The sequence below is a fragment of the Berghia stephanieae genome, chromosome 4 (genome assembly GCF_034508935.2).
Source record: "Berghia stephanieae isolate SIO BIC M18660-M18661 chromosome 4, UCSD_Bste_1.3, whole genome shotgun sequence".
NCBI lineage: Eukaryota > Metazoa > Mollusca > Gastropoda > Nudibranchia > Aeolidiidae > Berghia > Berghia stephanieae.
This window is the reverse complement of record NC_088363.1, coordinates 55,109,759-55,125,259: the sequence shown is the minus strand read 5'-3', so window position 1 is coordinate 55,125,259 and position 15,501 is coordinate 55,109,759. Positions and strand designations below refer to the sequence as shown.

Here is a 15,501-nt window from a genome sequence, read left to right as displayed (position 1 = left end):
CCCCAAACCTTAAATAAGTTGTGTGCCTATTTTAGATTCATTAATGTCGGGGAAATTCCACACCCTACAGGTTTCGAATTTCTCGTATCATTTTTTTGGTTGATAATTTTTGATCAAAATCCTATGCTTATCTTATCTTATCTTACTAAAGGCTTAATGTAGGAATTATCCTTACCGATCATTTTCAGTACTTTCCCAAAATGGCAGACATACCCAGCAGAAAAAAAAAATAAAATAAATAAAACTCTAATAAGCTCTCTACAAAACAACTTTATGTTATTCTTAATTAAACAAAAGCATGCTTTAAAGTCTGTGATGTATAAACTAAATCTGAATAAGAAGAATGCATATTGTGTCGTAACAAATGTGACAATTTTGCTGTAGGTGGTAAGGAGAGGGTTAATTGCCTTATACAATAGTTTATAATTTCAGAATCTCTTATAGCTTGTATTGTATCATTCACAGACAGTTTTACACAACTTTGAATGTAAGGAAAAATATATCAATACGGCAATGTATAAATCGAAAAATACTATCATAGAAAACTTGTAATTGAAAATTGGTCATCATCTAATGAATCATAAATGTACAAAATACATAGACAATGAATTATAAATGACAAAAATAATCATGAAAGCAATAACGATAATAATCATACATAAGTCTCTGATGAATTATCATGATTTGACATTGTTTCAGAAGTCATGCATTTTATTTGTCAACATTTTCAAACCAGTCTAAAGAATTATGAAAGTAATGGAAAACTTTATCCACATGACAATTTAAAGTTTAATAGGTAAATAAATAAATGGATAAATAGCTCAATTAAGCACACAAATAAATGAATGGATAAATAAATAGAAATTAACAAAATCAAAGTGAATTCAGAAATTAATCAATTATTAATCTTTAATTTCTTTTTTAGTAAAATAGAATAAACATTTTAGTCATATTTAAATCTCAGAGACTTTAACTCCCTATGAACTAAGCTTTTAAATTTATTCAAAGAACATGCATTTTTTATGTTGAAACGGAGACTATTCCATGTTTTCACTAAACGTATAATAAATGAGTTCTGGAATTGTCCCAACATCGTAGTTTACTAATTGTTTTTCTTAGAAAAGCACATCATCCTATTAATACTGTTTGAATAATAAACCTTATTGTGGGCCTACATGATGTTACTTATGTATACCCATGCTTTAGAGATGGATCTAGAAGGGATTTTTGTTCATGTTGTTCTTCTTTTTCTATAGAGATTGGCTAATCATGTTGATGAATTACAAGAAAAGACGGTGTCCTATGGCCATGCAGACATGGCGAAAGCGGTCGATCTCGTTACATCTGGAGGGATGGGCTGCAAATGTGATGCCAAATTATACAACCTAAACTGGAGAACAGTCCGTGACCATGTCAAGAAAAGATACAGCAAAATGGGAGAAGATACTTATTGCTTACTCAAATCGCTAGACTGCACCCGGGATTGATTGTGAATCGAGTACTCTACCAACTGAGCTATCGGGACCCCCGCTTAGGTCTATTGGTCATGATGTCATGGTCTACAAAAATTGTTGTTGCGTTCATTTCAGACGTTAATGATTGTTCTTGATTGTTTTATTCTAGTTTTTGCGTGCTTGTCATGATGGATGAGGAATTACCCCATAATGCTGAATATACGAATAAAGAGGAAATTTGGAATTTATGAAATGGCGTTCCTTTTTTTAATGTTATTTGTACAGAATCCAAGTGTGAATGGCTGTGGGATACTTGTATTCTGTTTGTGTGTTCACCTCATCAATAGAAACTTTATGACAATAAACTGAAAAAGTTGGGTGTGGAATTCTCCCACCTTGCCCTACATAATATATCAACTCAATTCGTAGCCTACTGAGAACTAATAATCCAGCTAGCCGTCTAACACCTATTGATACCATGCGTTTAGGTAAAATATTCGCAAAATCTGTCAGCCGGATATACCGTACCAACATACAAAACTGTCTGTAACATTGAACGGTTATAATTTGATTGATATAATTTCGTGGTCCAAAACCTGAGTGACAACGTCATTCATTCTATAGTATCAAAGCGCAGTGTTACGTCGACCTCAATTATCGACCATAAAGCCAATGTGTGTATATGCAACTTATTAGAATGTGTTGAAAGATCGGAAGTAAGAATTAACAAGTCAGTAGTTGGCTATAATGAATGTGTCTCGCATCAATATAGGTATGTTCAGGTGACATGATATAATTTGAGGAGTTAGCTAATTATAAAAGTGTGGTATTGCATAGTGAATAGTTGCCGGGGTTGGGAGATTTAGTTTGAAAAAAAAATGCCAAGCAGATCAGATAAAAATGTCAAATGGTCTGAAAAAATTGCCAAATGTGTCAAGCTTCTTAAAGACACATAATAGTACAGACGAATATCCCGCTTCCATAAAAAGAGTGTTCATTTAATAAAATAAAAAAAGTAATCTTGTCATGGCATTCTAAAAGTGAAAACTAGCAAATTGAGTGAAGACCGTCTAGTTATTTTGTCTGTGGATGAATGAAATTAAGCAATTTTCTTAAAATGCCAAAACAATGCCAAGCACAATTTTGTTTTTTTTTTTCATGACAAACGGCTTAAAAAAAACCCGGCCAATTTTTGAATTTGAAATTTGAAATTCAAAACGCCAAATTGTAAACATGATAAATGATCTTCGCCAACATTTCCTTAACTGTTCACCGAAAACATGACAATGAAACCGAAATTGAAACTAGACTAGAACAGCTTTCTTTCTTTTTATTTTTCTAAAGAAATCATAACAAGTAAAGGCAGGTTCTGTTTAAGTAGGCTGCCCAGTTTGTCGCAGGCCCAGGCCCAGTTTGTCACAAGCCCAGTTTGTATGATTTCTTTGCCCTCCCTTGTCAATCTGATGTACAAAACAATGTACAACTACTTCAGTTTTATGCTTTCCTGCATATAAGAAATTAAGATAGCAGTTTATTTGTTTTACTCTAAAATATTTTTGTTTGCCTACATTAATTTGTTCCTTTCGATTTACTCTTCTCATAACTTCTAGTTGCATTGAACACATTTTTAACACAAACTATGTTGATCTGTATAGAAACTTTTAATAGAAACATAATTATGTCTTAAAAGAAGACCCTTGAATAAGATGGCTTTGTTATTTCATTTAAATGTCTAAGTGTATATGCCAGTACTAATTACAGCACTTTAACACTGTAGTTGTAACAAGTTTTCATTCTCCACCTTCAAACTAGTGGTGTAGAGATAGTGCCTCTAAAATGTCAATTCAGCTTGTGTTGTACATTTTTTTCAAAGCATATAACTCTGTAAAATTTCAACAATGAATGTTCTTTCGTTAAAACAACTGAGAAATAAAATTCATTTCATACAATCAATCAATCAATCAATCATTAATTTACTCTTCTTGAGATTGTCAGTGATAACTTCCATCATGCAGAGGGCACAGTCGAGGCAGGGTCGTGGGCGTGTGGCAAACTGGGTCTGTGACTAACTGGACCTCTGACAAACTGGCGTGCTTTTCACTATGGGCTGTGACAAACTGGTATGCTTCTATGTTTAAGTACTTTAAGAATTTCTCAAAGTTGTTAGACAACACCCATGAGCGAGAGACAAAGGAAAATGTTCGTTTTGAAGTTGTTACTCTGTTTATACAGTACATGCTGCAAAAGATGATGTCATTTTTTTTTATTAAGTACAGTCTATGATTATAAATTTAAAACGGTTTACGTTTTTAGCCGAGCTTCGTTTTAAACGGGTTTTATTTTAGATACCTAAAATACCCCACCTCGGTTTAAAGCCTAACGTTATAATTGTGATGGATAGTTATAAGATATAAGGTTGAATTGTATTTCAGCTAATGAAGTTTCTATATTCCCCCGATAAAGAAGAATAAAAAGAAGAAGAAGAAGAAGAAGAAGAAGAAGAAGAAGAAGAAGAAGAAGAAGAAGAAGAAGAAGCAGCAGAAGGAGGAGAAGGAGGAGGAGGAGGAGGAGGAAGGGGAGTAAAGAGGAATGAGAAGGAAGAGGGGGAGAAAAAGAGGAAGAAGAATGAAGAGAAGAAGAAAGTAGTAGTAGTAGTAGTAGTAGTAGTAGTAGTAGTAGTAGTAGTAGTAGTAGTAGTAGTAGTCGTAGTGGCAGTATAGTAGTCGTAGTGGCAGTATAGTAGTAGTAGTAGTAGTAGTAGTAGTAGTAGTAGTAGTAGTAGTAGTAGTAGTAGTAGTAGTAGTAGTAGTAGTGGTTGTAGTAGAAGTAGTAGTAGTAGTAGTAGTAGTAGTAGTAGTAGTAGTAGTAGTAGTAGTGTGTAGTAGTAGTAGTAGTAGTAGTAGTGTAGTAGTAGTGTAGTAGTAGTAGTAGTAGTAGTAGTAGTAGTTAGTAGTAGTAGTAGTAGTAGTAGTAGTAGTAGTAGTAGTAGTAGTAGTAGTGGTAGTAGTATTAGTAGTAGTAGTAGTAGTAGCAGTAGTAGTTGTAGTAGTTTTTATTGTTGTTTGTCTGTCTGCCATTAAAATTCAATACCGTGATTTTTAAACTCCTATTTTTTCCGACTGAGTGATTGGATCAAGGACCTTCCAATCAAAAAGGCGAGTGTAATTACAAAACACATTAAGAGCTTGAAACATTCTGCAAGAAGACACCAAATTTTAATAATGTTTTATCATTGGTTTCATTCTATGTGCACGCAGTTATGGGCTTGAGTTATCAGTATTGCGACGTGCATATATGATGCAGGTCTTACACTTATGGGCCTAGTTTAACATTGTTGTAATGGACAATATTTTACGTCATTTTTTGAGATTTCTATTACAACAATGAGCCCATAAGAAATTGGGTTATAAGACCTGCAAAAAGTGCACGTCGCATTTTTGTATTGAACAACGTCATGTAGTGGTGATTTGAGAATATTTCCAATTTCTACAATGAGGCCATATCAATTTATGAGTTATCAGACCTACAATTAAGTACCTGTCGGTTTCGTGTATTACTTGGTCGTTGTATAGCTTTCGTTTTCAGGCAAGGTGGAGGTCAGGTATGGTTTGGATGTTTTTCTTGGGCAAGTATTTAGTATGCCATAGATTTAGACCTATAGAAATGCAGATTTATACCATTTGTATTCAACATGGCAATTGGCGCATTGATAAACGTGCTATTATTGCAACATTTTCGATTTATCAAATATAAAAACAAAATCAGTTTATTGGTGTCACGTTTTGCTTTAAATCAAAAGTTGTACTCTCATTTTTAATTATCTTATCCTAGCACTATTAAAGTTTCGGTTGTTGAATATATCGTGTGGCATCCCGTGATGATATACATCTGAAGGTCATGCCGGCTATTTGATTCAATTGGATAAGCATACATTTTGCGGACATTAATATCAACAAGGTTATTTCTCGTAGGACTAATGTGTTCTTTTAACCTTTTAAAAGCGGGATTAGACTATGACTGATTTCACCAGAAGTATAACATACATCCTGGGTGGGACCCTTAAATTCTATCTGTGGGTGTCACCCTTACTTGGAATTCTATCCCCTAAATATTTTGCCTTTCCGTGTAGGATTGCTTCCTTGTTCCGGCCGGGATGATAGCATTTGGGTTTGTTGATTTGTTTTTCCCATGACCAAACTTTAGCTTATTTACTTGGAGATAGTTAGAAAGACAAACTTATGGGTTTATCTTGTGAAATATGATTATTTTATAGATATTTTTTTTCATGATAAAAATCTTATATCCATAGAATGGTTTTAAGTCGCTCCTCACCAGCCATTTTCATTTTTTTCCCCAATACTTCACACCCAACTAACACCAAAAAAAAAATATTTTTATCACTTAAAAACAATAGCAGTAAAGTTCTTCCGATGCATAATTTCTTTAGCAAAACATGCTCTACAATATACTGTTCATTTTCTTTAAATCATATGATGTACAAAATAAATTTGAATAAGAAAAATGTTGGTTGTACCGTAACGAATGTGACGATTTTCCTACAGTTGGTAAGGAGAGGGCTAATCATGTCTCTATAAATACATTTTATAAACGACTGGGTTATCCCTGTTGGAGAAGATTTGTAATTGATTATGTCGGGGTGGATACAGAGGCATGAATGCTACAAAATCTATTTTCAAATTATATGTCCATTTTAAGATCACATTTAATTTGAAGATAGATTTTGTAGCATGCATGCCTCTGTATCCTGCTTGAATTAGTCTCACTTTATTTCTCTTTTTTCTTGGATAATTTGCGGCCTCGACCTAATGCGATGATTAAGCCTATCAATTAGCCAGTCATTTTTTTTTAAATATCAATAAATGGGATTCGTACCACATCCTCAGACTTTTTCAGACAGACATTGGTGGTGGTTTATTAATAAATATAGACTGAATGTAGTTGACGTCAAACTGCTCTTTGTTATTGTTTTTAGACTGCCAGTCGGGTGATTAGTTCTCACTAGATTCTCTCAATCAGACAATAAACGTTTAAGGTTCGTTGATCTGGCAAGTAGAACTTTTAGTATTTTACGCATATCAATGAGAAATGTATAATTCACAAGGTTTAGCAATCGCTACCATTATTTGCTGGATAATGACTGTTCAGACTGTACAAATCATTTAGGTTGAATGTTAAGGGGCTCGATTATGTTCCCTTCCATTACGAGTTAATCATCCTCCGTTATTTAATGTACGATGAAATGACCTTCAATTGTAGAAAGCTTCGTATAAATTCTAAAAACAAAGGCAAACATATCACGAGTATTTAAAGTTTGATCTATCTATAGTTGATATAGATTTGAAAAGGTGCCTTAAAATTTGGAGAGGCGTTTTGGAGGGACTATCTCAAAAACAAGTAGAATTATTCAGAACTACAGAGCTTGAGTAAAAAGTCCCAATACCAGTTTCTGACGCTGGACACCGGAGACAAAAGGGGAGAAGTCCTGGAATATTCTACGCCGATTCGCCTGTGACAAACACAATAATGGAGATCATTCAGAGCTGCTTTAAGCACCAATGGCGAGATAAAACAGTAATTAAAATGACAAGTACAGTAATCAACTTGACCATTTATAGAGCAATATACACAAAACGTGCTCAATGTGCTTTACAACGGGTCCCTAGTCAACTGCAACAATTGAAGTGTAGGACGATACAGACCCCTTGTAAGGCGAAATTCCATTTTTTTTTCGACAGAGACAACACTGTGAACGGCATGTACTCATTTTACACCTGAGTACGGTGAGAGAATGTGGAAAGAACCTTTTCTGCAGACCCAACTATGCGCCACTCAGAGCGGGACTCGAACCCTGGACCTACCTAATTGCTCACTCAGATCAAATGTTAAAAATAAATGAATGAATGAATATGGCTGCACAGTCCCTATGGACGCATGCCGTGAATGTGAGCGTCACTTCGAGTTTGTTAGTCTGTTTCTATTATCCAGTTCGTAATTTGCCTCCAGAAATCTCTGTCTAGTAGAGCAAGTGTTCTTAGCTTTAGAATGTCATCTTGTGTGTGAAGGTGCTGAGGCAGTTGGATGTTTCCATGTGTTGTTGAAACCAGTTCTTCGGTTGTTGTTTCTAAGTGTATTTGATATTTTTTGAGATCTTGAATCAATGTTGGTGATCAAGCGTGTAGGCTGGGTATTTTACTAAGACGCATACCATCGATTGTAAAATATGTGTAGTTCGCTATGTTTACCAATCATTATCGTTTGTTTACATTTTGAGGACTGTGAGGCGTGGTTTTCTATCTGTCTACAGATAGTATGAATTTAATGTCACTCAAGTCTTTGTTACTGCTTTTTGCCATTCGCGTTTATGAGTAATTCTCACTAAACTGTATTAACCAGACTATAAACGTTCAAGGTTACACACATTTTTGGGGATGGGGGGGGGAGGTCTTTGTCTTCCAATTCGCACGATATTGTGACATACTTGTGATTGTATTGTATATCACATGTATCTCGCATTGGCGTGATAGTGAACATTATTCAAATTCTCTCTCTCTCTCTCTCTCTCTCTCTCTCTCTCTCTCTCTCTCTCTCTCTCTCTCTCTCTCTCTCTCTCTCTCTCTCTCCTTCTCCGTCTATTTATCTATATATAACCACCCCCCCCCCTCCCTCCGTTTTTAATCTTCCTCTTTGATCAGACGAACTCTAAATAATAAATCACCTCCTCGCAAGTCACGCGCTTTTAAATTAATAACTTCATATCTCGGATTCTCCCGTTCAAAACCCAAGAAAAAGCGAGAGGCTTGCCCCAGCCAGCAGCAGCTCGCTCCTACTCCTATAATTTGTCGCCAGCAAGGCGCGTTGCTTCTCTTTGCAAACTGAACTCATTTATCGAAACCGGCTGACGGTTGCTGCGCGAGTAATAATAATAAATTTGAGCTCGGGGCGCAGGCACGGTGCTTTTCCGATCCCAGCTCAGACTAGCGAGCTTTTCCATCCGTTAACGGCGAGCTCCTACTACCTAATTCGAAATCAGATGCAACCGTGACCTCCACCGCGAGCACATGGCTGTTTCTCTTATTTTCAGTATACGTGTATTTAATTGTCTATGATAACCAAGTTGTGCTTTGTAATTTATTATAATTTAAAATTTTTGTGTGTGATAGAATATATAAATTAAGTACTCGGTGTTTAACATTATTTATTATTCGTATTTAATCATCTGCTTATCAGAATAGATCAATTTACTACCTCGTCAATTTGCTGAGGATTTTAAATCTTTCTATACTGGATCTACTGAGGTAAATGATTTATTAATATTATCAATACTCTGTAATTAAAGTATATTAGTATAAACTTTACATCGTTATCATCACCAGTTTTACAATCACTGCCATAATCAGCATCATCATCATTATTGTTATCATCAGTTCCTAATATTGTCTTATTGTGATCATAATTTTATATAATAATAATAATTATTATTATTAATATTATCATTATCATCATCATCATCATCATCATCATCATCATCATCATCATCATCATCATCATTCATTATTATATATTATTATTATTATTATTATTATTATTATTATTATTATTATTATTATTATTATTATTTTTATAGCCTTCATAACTTACACACAGAATTTTGATGTTATTTTTCAAATACATACTTTCAATATAGATATATGTGATTCTCCTCTGCCCAGCCGGCACTTTGAGGAAATTAATGGAAAATTGTGGGCAGGATCTTGATGACTATAAAACTTATTGATGTTGATGTCGGTCTTGAACATATCTTTTAAACCCTTTTTAACCCTTTTCATAAAGTAATTTTGAGTTAACTCTTAAATTACATTTTGTCAAATTTTAACGCTTTCTCCTAGAGAGCAGCAGTTGTTAGACGATACGTATTCCACTCACTCACGGAGCACGTGTCACACGGCTGTTACTGGTTATATTGTTTTTTTAATGATAAAGCAGGTGTGTTGTTATGAGAAAAAATGAATGCTTTTAGATAAAAAAATACAACACATCCCAGTTGGATATAACGAAACAAAACACAAAACTATGTGTAACATTAAACGTTTATAGTCTGAATGGATTCAGTATTATGATTTAGTGAGAACTGATCGTTAAAATGTGTAAAAACAATATCAAAGAGATGAGTGACGATAATTTCGTTCCATCTATAATAAAGAGATATTATCAAGAAAAAAAGGTCAGTCTCACAAAGGTTAATGCATCCATTCTCTTCACAAAAAATTGTATCTATTTGAATTGATTATTCGTTTGGTAAGTCTCAATTTTGCGGAGGGTAACGGTGCGTTACTGGAGTCTTTGACGACCGACCTTCACCTTTACGTGTTCGATATTTTCCGGTAGGTTGCCCTACTTCCAGCATGTTATTATTGATTTTTTTTTTCTTCTTGACATAAATAACAATTCAACGTCTATTTAAGTGAAGTGTTTAATTATAGATCCCATTAACACACTCTAAACAGGCTTATCATTACCGTTAACGTTATCTTTCAAGTAAACATCGTTGTTTCTAACTGGAACGCGACGCTATTTGTTTAACCCTTTCCTGACCAACACTGGAAAATCGTCACATTCGTTTCGTTGCGATACAGCATGAATGAACGCTTGGTTGTCTGAATTAAAACTATAAATTTTCCACTCGCTTTACTTAATTCCTTTTTGTCATTTATTATTAATTATTTGTTTGGTTATGTTTTTTCCCTTTATTGTCGCTTTCAATGAGTCTGCAAAAACAGCCAAATGGATTTAGAAGGGGAAAAAAAAAGAAAGAAAACGCAAAACCTTCTTCCTGTATAAGAGAGAGAGAGAGAGAGAGAGAGAGAGAGAGAGAGAGAGAGAGAGAGAGAGAGAGAGAGAGAGAGAGAGAGAGTGTGTGTGTGTGTGTGTGTGTGTGTGTGTGTGTTTGTGCTTGGCAAAGGAGACACACAACATTAATATCCGGAAGTATAACGGACCAACACACAAAACTATGTTTATAGCCTGGTTTATACAGTTTAGTGAGAATTACTCATTAACATAAATGGCAAAAAAACAATAACAAAGACATGAGTGACGTCAACTTCGTTCTACTATACACATGGTTTTAAGTGTTTGTACGATTCTCCTGGTGGGTAGATGTTGGGGGTATTATGTTGTGACTTTAAATGAATAGCATCAATCAAAATAAATACCGAAGCATGACTTTTTATGAGCCCTGTCCACCCAGCAGTAATTGGGTAGCTAGTCTGCTAGATCTGGTGGAAAGTACTAGCGTCCTATCCAAAGGTAGCAAGCAATTGGTTTTAACCATTTCACGCTATGGAAACCGGGATAAGCTCCGACTCTATGGGTCAAACATCATTAAAATGGCTGTAGTAAGATAATAGCAAACCTGCGACCTGCGCGTGTATGTGTGTGCATGTGTTGCATTTGATGTGTGTGGGATAAGCCTATGAAGTTTTTAAAATTTTTAAATTGTTTTTTCAAAGATTGTAAGATTGCCTATTTTATAATCTTTGGCAAATAGGTACGGTATCCATGGAAACCATCTAAACCCACAAACCTTGTTTAACTCACTCAACCCTAACACCGTCTATATCCATAGTTTACCCGGGTTACTTTTACCCCATGCCTATTTATTACTTTTTTTCTGAGACAAATTATAGGCGTAATATCAAAGCTAATGTTTTTAGTTTTTACATGTTAATGGTAGTTGAATAAAACTATTTACATGCTCATTTTTAACACACTTTTTCCAATTTTGAAAAGTAGCAAAATCTCTAGGACTGAGTGAGTTAACTCACGATGTGTCTGGAATCAATCACCTTAAATGCTTCAACTTACTGTGTTTTGAAACGTATGCACGTGCACTCCAAAAATCTACTTATGAGTAGCTAGCAAGATCTTAACGGTTGACCAGAAACACCTTTATACTTTAAATCTGGTGTGAATCATAATGATATTCGATACAACAAAATATTCAAGTTCTGAAGGTTTTATTTATTTATGTATCTGTTTATTTATTTATTTATTTATTTATTTTTGTATTTTAAGGGGGGGGGGTGATGCAGTTGTTTTACTTTTTTTTCCTTTTTATTTGATTGTTTGTTGTTGTTTTTTTGAAGGGGGTGTTGTTTTGTTTTGTTTTGTTTTGGGGGGGTTTTTTTTTTTTTTTGGGGGGGGGGGTTGTGGGGGAGGAGCTTCGGGAACAGTGTGAAAGCAGTTATTTGTGATATGTGCGCACGCGCGCGCGTGTGTGTTTATGTTGTATTTTGTTTTGTTTTTGGTTTTGGGTCTTTTGTTTTGTTTTTTTTTTTTTTTTTTTTTTGTTTGTTTTTTTTTTTTGTCTTGGCTAACGTTTGAATTTGGGTTCAAAAATTTAGCAGAGGAACCCAATTAGTATGGCGTCATACTGAAAATCGAACCAGTAGAAATGCCCAACACAAGTGTGTTAAAATGATTGCCTTGCACGCCGATATAGCTTGTTTAACGGGAACTAATAAAAATGGCTGGCTAAAAAAGCAATAACAATGAGCTGAGTGACGTCAAATTCGTTCCTTCTTTAGTGACTTCAATTTCTTCCTCATCAAAACAGCAAATTTTAACAATTTGGAAAATGCAACTGTGACCGACATATTCCTGGTAGACCGTATTGAATTGAAATGGCAATCGGTTATCAGTCGGCACGCCCTTCCTTGTTCGATTGAGGCGAATTTTATTTTAGAATCGGGGGCTTTCCGTCAAAATAAGATAATATCTGGAGATAAGGGTTAACGTTGATAATATGGGTTTGTCTGCTGCTATGCTGCTGGTACTGCTCTAACTACTACTTTACTACAATACTACTACTACTACTACTACTACTACTACTACTACTACTACTACTACTACTACTACTACTACTACTACTACTACTACTACTACTATACTACTACTACTACTACTACTACTACTACTACTACTATACTACTACTACTACTACTACTACTACTACTACTACTCTACAAACTACTACTACTACTCTACTACTACTTACTACTAACTACTACTATGACTACTACTACTACTAGACTACTACTACTGCTACTACAACTACTACTACTACTACTACTATACTACTACTACTACTACATACTACTACTACTACTACTACTACTACTACTACACTACTACTACTACTAACCACTACTACTACTACATACTACTACTACTACTACTACTGCTACTACTACCACTACTACTACTACTACTACTACTACTACTACTACTACTACTACTACTATTATTACTATTACTACTACTACTACTACTACTACTACTACTACTACTACTACTACTACTACTACTACTACTACTACTACTACTACTTTTATTTGTATTATTACCCTTTACAAGATAATGTATCTGATTCCGTGTACGCCTCGTTCCAGTCGCTCCTTGCTCAGTTGAAAAACGCATATATGATATTTTTATGTCAATTGCGTTCTCTTGTTTGAAATCTATGCCGGCTGTATTTCTACGTTATATCACTTGTTCATATGTTTATATCTATACCAAAGGTTTATTTTCCATTTTCTGATTTAACAACCCCCCCCCCTTCCCTAACGTGAATATATTTGCAGGTCTGACGGGCGAGTTTTAACATTGGTGTAATGGAGAAAATTTTAGTTGATTTGAGTCATTTCATTATTGATTACAACAATGAGACAATAAGAATTTTGGTTATCAGACCTGCAAATAAGTTCACGTTGACCGACCCCTTTAAATATAACATTGTCGTCCTGGTGTTGTATAACATTGCCTTTATATTATGGTTTGCACAAATCACCTGTATGACCCAAATTCTACTCTCCTCACGACACAAACACCATTGAAAAAGAAGCCAAAATCAATAATTCTCACGCCCCCGTGTAATGACAATTTATTGTAACACACATTAAATGTGTGTTTTCAATGAAAGATTACAAGCAAATTAGTCTTTCAGATCAAACCACTTAGCATCTAAATTGACGATTTATGAATATTTATATACGAATATTTTTAAGTCGGACAAATTTTAATTTTAATGGAAAAGAAGAATAGAGAAAAATCATTTCTGATATGTTTTCGGCATCCATTTTGTGATGTGATGACTCATCGTCAGCAATCGGAATTTTCCGAAAGAATCATGAGTGGCCGGGGATGGGGTGGGGTTGGGAAGGGGGTGGGGGTGTTGGAGTTTGGAGGTGTCACTCACAATTCGATCGTAAAAAAAGCTATTTTGCTACTGACCCTTTCGTCGTCTCCGTCGTGACCCCCCTCCCCACCCCGAAGCATACCAATATTTTTATTATCACTATCAACAATATGACCCACATGACATAAAGTATTTCAAGTTCTAATTTATTTTATTTTACTTGAAATATAAGTTTCTGCATCAGGTTTGCTTCGATTTTAGGAAAATTTAAAGAAAAATCTAAAGACTCGTCTTTTCCAGAAATTTTTATCCTAGGCATTTTCTTATTTATTAAATCATACGTTTTATTTTTTATTCCATTTTGTTGAATGTCAATTTCATTTTGTAAAACTTGTACAATTAGTGTGTCCGACTGTTGTGTGTGTCTGTTTGGCTCGGTATGAGTGTGTTTATGGGTTGACAAGTATGTTGTCAAGCGCTTTGAGGGTTCGGCATTTAGCGCTATAAAAGAACACTTTATTATTATTATTATTATTTTGTATCACCACATTGAAACATTGAGTCACAAATTATGCTATCATATTTTGTAAAACTCTGGCATTAGAAATTCTAGACTGGCAGACGTCTAGAATGACGAATGGAACGTCTGCGTGAAAGAAATCGATAATGCATAATATTATATTAATATTTGTCTCGTTAGTGATTACGTGTCACAAAACACAGCAAAGGATTTATTCGGGATTATTTTTGTTTTTTGTTTTTGCAATATTGCAGAATTGTTTGATTTATTATTAAATACCTAGCAATATGAAATTGAATGTAAGCTTCAATTTAATATACGAAAACATATAAAATGGACGTTTCGGGTTTCCCCTTTATCAACAAAACAGGATGAATGAAACACTACAGTCGAATGTTATTTATTTCTTCGAGCTTCGAGCAACAACTTTTACATTGATTTATTAGTAGCATGAAGTCGAGTTGTATTTCGTTACATGATATAACGCGCACCTTGGTCGCATCCCATTATCCCCTTCTTCAACTTCACAATCGCTTCATGTCCACATCAACATCGTCATCATCATCATGACCATCACCATCATCATTATAATCATCATTGTCAATTTGTCGCGTCATCTTCATCATAATCATCATGATAATCATCATCATCATCATCATCATCATCAACAGCAGCAGCATTAGCAGCAGCAGCAGCAGCAGCAGGACCATCAGCAGCGGCATCATGTGTATATGTTTAACAACTGTTGTTTGGTCTATATCTATTTTTTCACTACATATTTTTCAAACTTTCCAGTTCTTTTTTTTTTTTTTTTTTTTTTGATGAACTTCTAAAATCCATCACTTAAATGAGAACTAGTTATGTCCAAAATTATCCAAGTAAATTGAGAATGATTTGATTGTCGACTTGTATTTCTAAACCGTTATTTTTCTCCATATCTTATCCTCTCTGGCAACCAATATTACACGGAATTCTTAGTCTTGTACTGAGATTAGCAGCTCTGTATGCATTATCATTTCCTGGTATATTTTAATGTCCCGGCATCCATTGGAGAGATAAGTCTACTCTGTGTGTTGTAAGGAATTCATCTAGTTGCGATCTTAAACTATTGAAGGTTGAGGAGAGTTTATTTAAATCCAAAGCTTGGAGAACTGATTTGGAGTCTGTTAAGATGACAGTGGGGGAAGAAAGTTTTGGAGGGTTTAGATGGAAAACAGAGGAGAGGTGTCCCAGTGAGGCAACTGCCTCTGCCTCGTAGTTTGAGCATGAGCTTCCGCAGGATTTGTGGATTTCATCACAGGTGTGATCTG

General features: G+C 34.8%; 1 protein-coding gene and 2 long non-coding RNA genes across 4 annotated transcripts in view; 2 read left to right on the top strand and 1 right to left on the bottom strand.

Annotated features, from left to right (window-relative positions):
- LOC144972038 (uncharacterized) overlaps positions 1 to 1,682 on the top strand; it is a 1,981-nt gene extending 299 nt beyond the window's left edge. Inside the window, exon 2 of the long non-coding RNA XR_013645242.1 lies at positions 1,257 to 1,682. This is a non-coding gene — a long non-coding RNA (uncharacterized LOC144972038). The remainder of the gene's footprint in view (positions 1 to 1,256) is intronic.
- Positions 1 to 15,501, bottom strand: part of LOC144972041 (uncharacterized) — a 509,884-nt gene that overhangs the window by 194,487 nt on the left and 299,896 nt on the right. The window lies entirely within an intron of this gene.
- LOC144970853 (sodium- and chloride-dependent taurine transporter-like) overlaps positions 1 to 15,501 on the top strand; it is an 82,952-nt gene that overhangs the window by 5,071 nt on the left and 62,380 nt on the right. The window contains exon 1 of one of the 2 annotated variants that reach the window (XM_078910948.1): positions 8,428 to 8,770. The exons of the other annotated variant lie outside the window; for it this stretch is intronic. The gene's annotated coding sequence lies outside the window, so the exon portion shown is untranslated. Of the gene's footprint in view, positions 1 to 8,427; positions 8,771 to 15,501 lie in introns of those variants that run through there. 2 annotated transcript variants of the gene reach the window in all.